This window comes from Coregonus lavaretus (assembly GCF_964263955.1).
Source record: "Coregonus lavaretus genome assembly, chromosome: 7".
NCBI classification, from domain to species: Eukaryota; Metazoa; Chordata; class Actinopteri; order Salmoniformes; family Salmonidae; genus Coregonus; species Coregonus lavaretus.
The window spans coordinates 29,030,110-29,040,328 of NC_139994.1; the positions used below are offsets into that span (position 1 = coordinate 29,030,110).

Genomic DNA, 10,219 nt, shown 5'->3' on the forward strand with positions numbered 1-10,219 from the left:
ATAGTACAAATGAAGAAAGACCCTTGAATGAGTAGGTGTGTCCAAACTTTTGACTCGTACTGTACATTGCATAATTACCAATTAGGCCTACAAGACTTCCTTCATACCATACATCAAAACACACATTGGATATTTAATGCAATCGTACTGCACTGACTGTGGCTAGCCTACCCTCTCCCTTTCTCTCCTCTTCTGAGATGGTGTCTGTCACTGCAGGGTGCCCTGGGTCCTCTCACAGATGGTCTTCAGGCTGTTCTTGCACATAGTGGCGTACCAGCCAGCACTGTGGCTGTCTCCTGGCGACAGCCAGGCACACAGCTCCCTGGTGTCCCCCTTCTCTGGCTTGTGATACCAAGAAATATCCCAAAACCTGTAGAGGCAGCAGTCTCCATCAGTTTGACTTTTTTAAACCAAATGACCATGTACTGTAAGCACATTTGGTTACTCCGTCAAATAACTATCAATGCAGAATAATGCATCAGGTAATTATATGAAATGGACGTATGGCAATAAATATGCTTTCTTCATGACCTTAACTAGGGACCTCATACAGTAAGTATCCTCATATGATACTGTGATTTGAGGTAACGTAATCACAGTAATGCAGTCTTGAGTCTCGATACTGGACTCCACACCAAATGATAGAATTGAGATCCAAACTCAATTGCTGGACAAGATTTCTATACATTTATGGGACCTTTTTTAGCTCAAGACTCCCTTCAGAGGCAAATCTTCCGTAACTTTAAGTTAAGATTCTAAGTTACCCTTTTTCCACCGGGGAGTTGTCCACCCAGTGCCAGCCCTGCCTGGGTTACCGTTCCTCAGGCTAATCCAGTAGGAGTCTCCCTGGCTCAGTTACTTGGCTCTCTTCCACAGGAAGATCTGAGAAAAATGCAGCACTCAGATGGAGGCCTCAAATAGACGGCCCTACATTTTCGTAGAACTCCTAAATCTATTATTAACTTTAACTGAGGGGGTCAAATCTAATGTATTACACAGTGAATGCAATGTGTCTACACATGCATGACTGACCTTATAGATTATGTTTGTGTCTGTGTTAGGCCTACTGTATAAAGGAATACCACAGCTTTGAGTGATAGAACAGCCTATATATATTGCTAATATTTCCAAGTAATTCTCAGTATATCTCAGTTCTCTATTTACCTCCAAAGCTCAGGATATTTTTGAGGATTTTGATTTGTCATGATTTAGGTTCTAAATCATCTCTTGATTCAAAAGAGATCCACATAATTAATAGAGAATTGAGAAATAGGCTACAATACATTCCTCCAAAGAAACCTTAATGTACAGTACCAATCAAAAGTTTGGACACACCTACTCTATACAGGGGTTTTCTTTATTTTTACTATTTTCTACATTGTAGAATAATAGTGAAGAAGTCAACACTATGAAATAACACATGGAATCATGTAGTAACCACAAAAGTGTTTAACAAATCAAAATATATTTTATATTTGAGATTCTTCAAATAGCCACCCTTTGCCTTGATGACAGCTTTGCACACTCTTGGCATTCTCTCAACCAGCTTCACCTGGAATGCTTTTCCAACAGTCTTGAAGGAGTTCCCACATATGCTGAGCACTTGTTGGCTGTTTTTCCTTCACTCTGCGGACCGACTCATCCCAAACCATCTCAATTGGGTTGAGGTCGGGGGATTGTGGAGGCCAGGTCATCTGATGCAGTACTCCATCACTCTCCTTCTTGTTAAAATAGCCCTTACACAGCCTGGAGGTTTGTTGGGTCATTGTCCTGTTGAAAAACAAATGGTAGTCCCACTTAGCCCAAACCAGATGGGATGGCGTATCGCTGCAGAATGCTGTGGTAGCCATGCTGGTTAAGTGTGCCTTGAATTCTAAATAAATCACAGACAGTGTCACCAGCAAAGCACCCCCACACCATAACACCTCCTCCTCCATGCTTACAGTGGGAAATACACATGCGGAGATCATCCGTTCACCCACACCGCGTCTCAAAAAGACACGGCGGTTGGAACCAAAAATCATTGCTCGTGTTTCTTGGCCCAAGCAAGTCTCTTCTTCTTATTGGTGTCCTTTAGTAGTGGTTTCTTTGCAGCAATTCGACCATGAAGGCCGGATTCACACAGTCCCCTCTGAACAGTTGATGTTGAGATGTGTCTGTTACTAGAACTCTGTGAAGCATTTATTTGGGCTGCAATTTCTGAGGCTGGTAACTCTAATGAATGTATCCTCTGCAGCAGAAGTAACTATGGGTCTTCCTTTCCTGTGGCGGTCCTCATGAGAGCCAGTTTCATCATAGCGCTTGATGGTTTTTGAGACTGCACATTTTCCGTATTGACTGACCTTCATGTCTTAAAGTAATGATGGACTGTCATTTCTCTTTGCTTATTTGAGCTGTTCTTGCCATAATATGGACTTGGTCTTTTACCAAATAGGGCTATCTTCTGTATACCCCCCCACCTTGTCACAACACAACTGATTGGCTCAAACGCATTAAGAAGGAAAGAAATTCAGCAAATTAACTTTTAAGAAGTCACACCTGTTAATTGAAATTATTTCCAGGTGACTACCTCATGAAGCTGGTTGAGAGAATGCCAAGAGTGTGCGAAGCTGTCATCAAGGCAAAGGGTGGCTATTTGAAGAATCTCAAATATAACATATATTTTCATTTGTTTAACACTTTCTTGTTTACTACATGATTCCATATGTGTTATTTCATAGTTTTGATGTCTTCACTATTATTCTACAATGTAAAAAATAGTAAACATAAAGAAAAACCCTTGAATGAGTAGGTGTGTCCAAACTTTTGACTCGTAGTGTATATCGGTATCATTGGGTGATGGGGTTCATTGATGGGGTTCATGGCTCCCTCATACTTGCTCCTCCTCACTCTTCACCATGACAAGGTTGCCCCCTACAGACAGGCAGTGGTACCGGCTGGAGATACAGTCCTGTCTGTCCTGGGTGTCCTGGGTGTAGAAGTAGCATCTCTCCCCCAAAAGACTCCCATCCGTCTGGGCACTGCCTGCACTCACGCTCTGTGATACAGGTGGAAGGTTACGCCAGAGGTTACTCAGTTAGTTATAAGGGAAAGGTGAACAGGGGTGAAACAGGTCCCCCATGTAAAATAGCTTTTTCAATCTCTGTAGGATCACCTGTATAAATAAAATATGTCCTAATTATATCAATAAAAAATACTCTTAAAACCATCAAGTGGGGATTATATATGGTGTTACATGTCTACATCGACTGATCTGATAATAGCTAAAGCAATGCTCTTATTAGGATGACTAAATGTCTTATTAGGACGTTTAGCTCAGTTGGTAGAGCATGGCGCTTGCAATGCCAGGGTTGTTGGTTCGATTCCCACGGGGGCCAGTATGAAAAAAGTAAAAATAAACATGTATGCATTAACTGTAAGTCGCTCTGGATAAGAGCATCTGCTAAATGACAAAAATGTAATTGATGCCAGGCCTAGGCCTAGTGTGATGCTACCCAATTTTCACTACTCTTGTCATTGTCAGCCATTTTGGAATTTTAAGTTGATCCTGGTGATCCATCATTATATTTTCTCTGCCTGCCCATATATTGAACAGATTATTGTATTAGAGTATTTTTTTCCAATAGGCCATCCCATGTCCCAGCTTAAAGCAACCTGAATGTGTGTGCGCACCATTGGTTGTGGTGATGGGACAGTACAGGTTGAGTGCTGGGTACTTGCGGAAGAGGAGGAGGTAGGAGTGGTTCAGGGTGTTCAGCTTCTGAGTCAGGTCTTTGAGTCTGACCCCCGCGACCCCATTGCCATGGATACGAAAAAGTGAGGATGAGGTAGCATAGAGAGCCAATTATAATGAAAAGGTCAAGTTAGCGTTAAAACCTCAAGTCTTGACCTTCCATAACAATGTACAGTGCTATGAAAAAGTATTTGCCCCCTTTCTAATTTTCTCTACTTTTGCATATTTGTGATACTGAATGTTATCAGATCTTCAACCAAAACCTAATATTAGATAAAGGGAACATAAGTGAACAAATAACAAAGCAGTTCTGCATGGAAGAGTGGGCCAAAATTCCTCCACAGCGACATGAGAGACAGATCAACAACTACAGGAAGCATTTGGTTGGAGTCATTGCAGCTAAAGGTGGCACAACCAGTTATTGAGTGTAAGGGGGCAATGACTTTTTCACACAGGGGAATTGGGTGTTGCATAACTTTGTTTATGAAATAAATGAAATAAATATGTAATTGTTGTGTTATTTGTTCACTTATGTTCCCTTTATCTAATATTAGGTTTTGGTTGAAAATCTGATAACATTCAGTATCACAAATATGCAAAAGTAGAGAAAATTAGAAAGGGGGCAAATACTTTTTCATAGCACTGTAAATCAGTGAACTCCTATTTCTGACCCTTGAATCTGTTTTAATTAAAAATGATGACCTAATGAAACTCACAGTAGAAGGTCTGTAGGAGTGTGGCCATGGTCAGTAGAAAACAGAGCAGGGCCAAGTAATGTGATGACTGTCTGTACTGTGTATGCCACCAATCTGAGAGGGGGTAATATTTCAGCCACATACATGAACATAGACAGGGCTCTAACTCCTCTAGCTCCACAATGAGATAGGGTGCAGGCCAGGTAGCAGGCTGTTAGCCAGCCTGCCAGCTTAGTGGAGTCTGCCACTAGCACAGTCAGTGTAATCAGCTCAGCTATCCCCATTGAGACCGTGTCTGTGCCTCGATATAGGTTGAGCAAAACAAAACATGGCGGTGTTCACCTTAGCAATCTCACCGGAATAAAGATCTCCTCCATTCCTGTCATTATTGAAAGAGATTGTGATATCTCACATCTCAAAATAGGGTTACTTAATGTTAGATCCCTCACTTCCAAGGCATAATCTTGATGTGATTGGCCTGACTGAAACATGGCTCAAGCCTGATGAATTTGCTGTGTTAAATGAGGCCTCTCCTCCTGGTTACACTAGTGACCATATCCCCCGTGCATCCCGCAAAGGCGGAGGTGTTGCTAACATTTATGACAGCAAAATCAATTCCCCCCTCAGAAATGACTGTGTTTTCGCCTTTTGAGCTTCCAGTCATGAAATCTATGCAGCCTACTCAATCACTTTTTATAGCTACTGTTTACAGGCCTCCTGGGCCGTATACAGCGTTCCTCACGGAGTTCCCTGAATTTCTATCGGACCTTGATGTCATGGCAGATAATATTCACATTTTTGGTGACTTTAATATTCACATGGAAAAGTCCACAGACCCACTCCAAAGGCTTTCGGAGCCATCATCGATTCAGTGGGTTTTGTCTAACATGTCTCCGGACCTACTCATTGCCACATTCATACCCTGGATCTAGTTTTGTCCCGTGGAATAAATATTGTGGATCTAAATGTTTTTCCTCATAATCCTGGGCTATCGGACCACCATTTTATTACGTTTGCAATCGCAACAAATAATCTGCTCAGACCCCAACAAAGAATCATCAAAAGCCGTGCTATAAATTATCGGACAACCCAAAGATGCCCTTCCAGACTCCTACCAAGGAGGTTGGAGTACAAAAATTGGTTAACCACCTAACTGAGGATCTTAATGTAACCTTGCGTAATACCCTAGATGCAGTCGCACCCCTAAAAACAAAAAACATTTGTCACAAGACATTTTCTCCCTGGTATACAGAAAATACCCGAGCCCTGAAGCAAGCTTCCAGAAAACTGGAACGGAAATGGTGCTCCGCCAAACTGGAAGTCTTCCGACTAGCTTGGAAAGACAGTACCGTGCAATATCGAAGAGCCCTCACTGCTGCTCGATCATCCTATTTTTCCAACCTAATTGAGGAGAATAAGAACAATGCAAAATGTATTTATGATACTGTTGCAAAGCTAACTAAAAAGAAGCATTCAACAAGAGAGGATAGCTTTCACTTCAGCAGTGATGAATTCATGAACTTCTTCGATGAAAAGATCATGATCATTAGAAAGCAAATTACGGACTCCACTTTGAATCTGCCTATTTCTCCAAAGCTCAGTTGTCCTGAGTCTGCACAGAACTGCCAGGACCTAGGATCAATGGAGACACTCAAGATTTTTAATCCTGTATCCTCTTGACACGTTCATGAAAATAGTCATGGCCTCTAAACCTTCCAGCTGCATACTGGACCCTATTCCAACTAAACTACTGAAAGAGCTACTTCCTGTGCTTGGCCCTCCTATGTTGAACATAATAAATGGCCGGATGTGTACCAAACTCACTAAAAGTGGCAGTAATAAAGCCTCTCTTGAAAAAGCCAAACCTTGAACCGGAAAATTTAAAAAACGATCGGCCTATATCGAATCTCCCATTTCTCTCAAACATTTTTTAAAAAGCTGTTGCGCAGCAACTCACTGCCTTCCTGAAGACAAATACTGTATACAAAATGCTTCAGTCTGGTTTTAGACCCCATCATAGCACTGAGACTGCACTCGTGAAGGTGGTAAATTACCTTTTTAATGACCAAGGCTCTGCATCTGTCCTCGTGCTCCTAGACCTTAGTGCTGCTTTTGTCACCACATTCTCTCTTTTGGAGAGATTAGAAACCCTAATTGGTCTACACGGACAAGTTCTTGCCTGGTTTAGATCTTATCTGTCGGTAAATTATCAGTTCATCTCTGTGGATGGTTTGTCCCCTGACAAATCAATTGTAAGTTTCGGCGTTCCTCAAGGTTCCGTTTTAGGACCACTATTGTATTCACTATATATTCTACCTCTTGGTGATGTCATTCAGAAACACAATGTCAAATTTCACTGCTATGCGGACGACCCACAACTATACATTTCAATGAAACATTGTGAAGCCCCAAAATTGCCTACCCTGGAAGCCTGTGTTTCATACATAAGGAAGTGGATGGCGGCAATTTTTAAAAACTTTTAAACTCAGACAAAACAGAGATGCTAGTTCTAGGTCCCAAGAAACAAAGATCTGCTGTTGGATCTGACAATTAATCTTGATGGTTGTACAGTCGTCTCAAATAAAACTGAAGTATCTCAGCGTTACTCTGGACCCTGAGCTCTCTTTGACAAATATATCAAGAATATTTCAAGGACAGCTTTTTTCCATCTTCGTAACATTGCAAAAATCAGAAACTTTTTGTCCAAAAAGGATGCAGAAAAGCTAATCCATGCTTTTGTCACTTCTAGATTAGACTGCTCTACTCTCCGGCTACCGGATAAAGCACTAAATAAACTTCAGTTAGTGCTAAACACGGCTGCTAGAATCCTGACTAGAACCCCAAAATGTGATCATATTACTCCAGTGCTAGCCTCTCTACATTGGCTTCCTGTTAAGGCTAGGGCTGATTTCAAGGTTTTACTGCTAACCTACAAAGCATTACATGGGCTTGCTCCTACCTACCTCTCTGATTTGGTTCTGCCGTACATACCTACACGTACGCTTCGGTCACAAGACTCAGGCCTCCTTATTGTCCATAGAATTTCTAAGCAAACAGCTGGAGGCAGGGCTTTCTCCTATAGAGCTAAATTTTTATGGAATGGTCTGCCTATCCATGTGAGAGACGCAGACTCGGTCTCAACCTTTAAGTCTTTACTGAAGACTCATCTCTTCAGTTGGTCCTATGATTGAGTTTAGTCTGGCCCAGGGGTGGGAAGGTGAACGTCAAGACACTGGAGCGACGAACTGCCCTTGCTGTCTCTGCCTGGCCGGCTCCCCTCTCTCCACTGGGATTCTCTGCCTCTGACCCTATTACGGGGGCTGAGTCACTGGCTTACTAGTGCTCTTCCATGCCGTCCCTAGGAGAGGTGCGGCACTTGAGTGGGTTGAGTCACAGACGTGATCTTCCTGTCAGGATTTGGGCCCCCTCAGGCTTGTGCGGTGGAGGAAATCTTTGTGGGCTATACTCAGCCTTGTCTATGGGTAGTAAGTTGGTGGTCTGTTGATATGTCTCTAGTGGTGTGGGGGCTGCGCTTTGGCAAAGTGGGTGGGGTTATATCCTGCCTGGTTGGCACCCGACCCACCCCTGTCTTAGTCTCCAGTCTCCAGTATCTATGCTGCAATAGTCTATGTGCCGGGGGGCTAGGGTCAGTCTGTTATATCTGGTGAAATTCTCCTGTCTTATCTGGTGTTCTGTGTGAATTTAAGTACGCTCCCTCTAATTCTCTCTCTCTCCCTCCCCTCCCGGAGGACCTGAGCCCTAGGATCATGCCTCAGGAATACGTGGCCTGATGACTCCTGGCTGTCCCCAGTCCACCTGGTCATGCTGCTGCTCCAGTTTCAACTGTTCTGCCTGCGGTTAGGGAACCCTGACCTGTTCACCGGAAGTGCTACCTTGTCCCGGACCTGCTGTTTTCGACTCTATCGCTCTCTCTACCGCACCTGCTGTCTCGACCTCTGAATGCTCGGCTTTGAAAAGCCAACTGACATTTACTCCTGAGGTACTGACCTGTTGCACCCTCTACAACCACTGTGATTATTATTTGACCCTGCTGGTATCTATGAATGTTTGAACATCTTGAAGAAAAATCTGGCCTTAAATGGCCATGTACTCTTATAATCTCCACCCGGCATAGCCAGAAGTGGACTGGCCACCCCTCAGAGCCTGCTTCCTCTCTAGGTTTCTTCCTAGGTTCCTGCCTTTCTAGGGAGTTTTTTCTAGCCACCGTGCTTCTACATCTGCATTGCTTGCTGTTTGGGGCTTTAGGCTGGGTTTCTGTATAGCACTTTGTGACATCTGCTGATGTAAAAAGGGCTTTATAAATCAATTTGATTGATACAGTAATGTCAGTATAAACATGATGCACACTAAAAAGTATAGCATTATGTTTTTTAGACATCAAACATGCAATAATCTGAACTTGCTCTTGAGCTTTTTTCTTTGGATAAAATGTGCTATAATTTTGTGATAATGGCATCACCTCTCCCTGTTGACCCCTCTGTCTTTTTAGGATGTAGCAGGCCCGGTCCAGACGCCCCAATTCTCCCCTGGTCAATAGGAGACTGCTGGAGACGGAGAATAGATCCAGCTCTCCTGAGTTCCACCTCACAAATGAGCGTTGAGACGGTATGTCACCCTTAGCTTCATGCAAAGTACATTTGATAGCAAAACCTGTCAGGCCGGAGAAGTTTAGATTATGGTCAAATACCCTTATTCTATTGTGTTTGTGGACAACTTGTAAGAGCTTTATGTAGCTTGTGGTGACATTTCTGGTGAATATCTGTGGTTCTCCAGGGCCCGGTTTCCCAAAAGCATCTTAGGATCCTATGGTTCTAACGATGAACGTAGCCTTAAGATGTTTTTGGGAAACCTGGCCCTAGTCTGTAAGTGTTGTCTTGGTCAGACCAATTCAACATGGCACCCAGAATAAAGATGTCAGCATACAGTATGTAGGCCATAACAGAACGCAATGTACAACCCCAAGACTTCTATTCAAATGCCCTCTGTGCTTAGATAACAACTGCTATTGTTTTAAAATGCAGTGCTTATCTATGCTTTGACACCTACAGTGTTGCCAGACATTCCCCTTATCCCCTTCTCCTCAATAATCCATGATCATATCTGTTTCAACCGATGCGATTTAGGTGCTATGTTATGCTTTTAAGCGGATCCATTTGTAGGCTGTGTGAGAGTCTTGTTTTGGCAACTGATAATCAATCACCAGTCATTTAAGATGTATTATTATTATTTTAAGACCGGCAGCCACAGGATTTGAATTCTTCCAACTGCACGCACCCCCTGCACGCTTATCAGCTCTGTTCTCAACACATGCAAATATCAAGGTATACAAAATTCCTGGGGGTTTGAAAGTGCTATACAACAAAAACAACATACTGTACAGATCCAAGGCTAAGTTAATATTGTGAGTTAATATAGGCTACAGCTGTATCCTTAAAAGGATTAGGACCTGTAGCATTGCTATTGCTGTTGCCTATTCCAAACCTAGCCTATATTGTGCCCAAGCTTTGCCAAAAGCAAATGTATTTCGTATTATACTTTGTTCTTCTAATCTGGTAGATAATATATGATATATGATTGTTGTTATTGTTTCAACTGCTGATTGCCGCTTTAAAGCATACAAAACAAAGCTGCAGCATTCTGACTTTGACTTGTATTGGGTCTTTAAGCCGTCATGATGATATAGGCTACTGAACATACAGAACACCCTCCAAAGGCAACTAACACCCTCTTGTGGCAAACAAGGTGGACTCAACGAAGAATAATCATCATG

General features: G+C 42.7%; 1 pseudogene across 1 annotated transcript; it reads right to left on the minus strand.

Moving 5' to 3' along the window:
- Nucleotides 1-207: 207 nt before the first annotated feature.
- Nucleotides 208-9,075, minus strand: LOC311132488 (C-type lectin domain family 6 member A-like; annotated as a pseudogene). The gene is made up of 6 exons: nt 8,909-9,075; nt 4,446-4,542; nt 3,673-3,779; nt 2,876-3,037; nt 765-882; nt 208-370 (listed from the first exon to the last, which is right to left on the minus strand). The product of its transcript is annotated as a C-type lectin domain family 6 member A-like (transcript).
- Nucleotides 9,076-10,219: the final 1,144 nt, after the last annotated feature.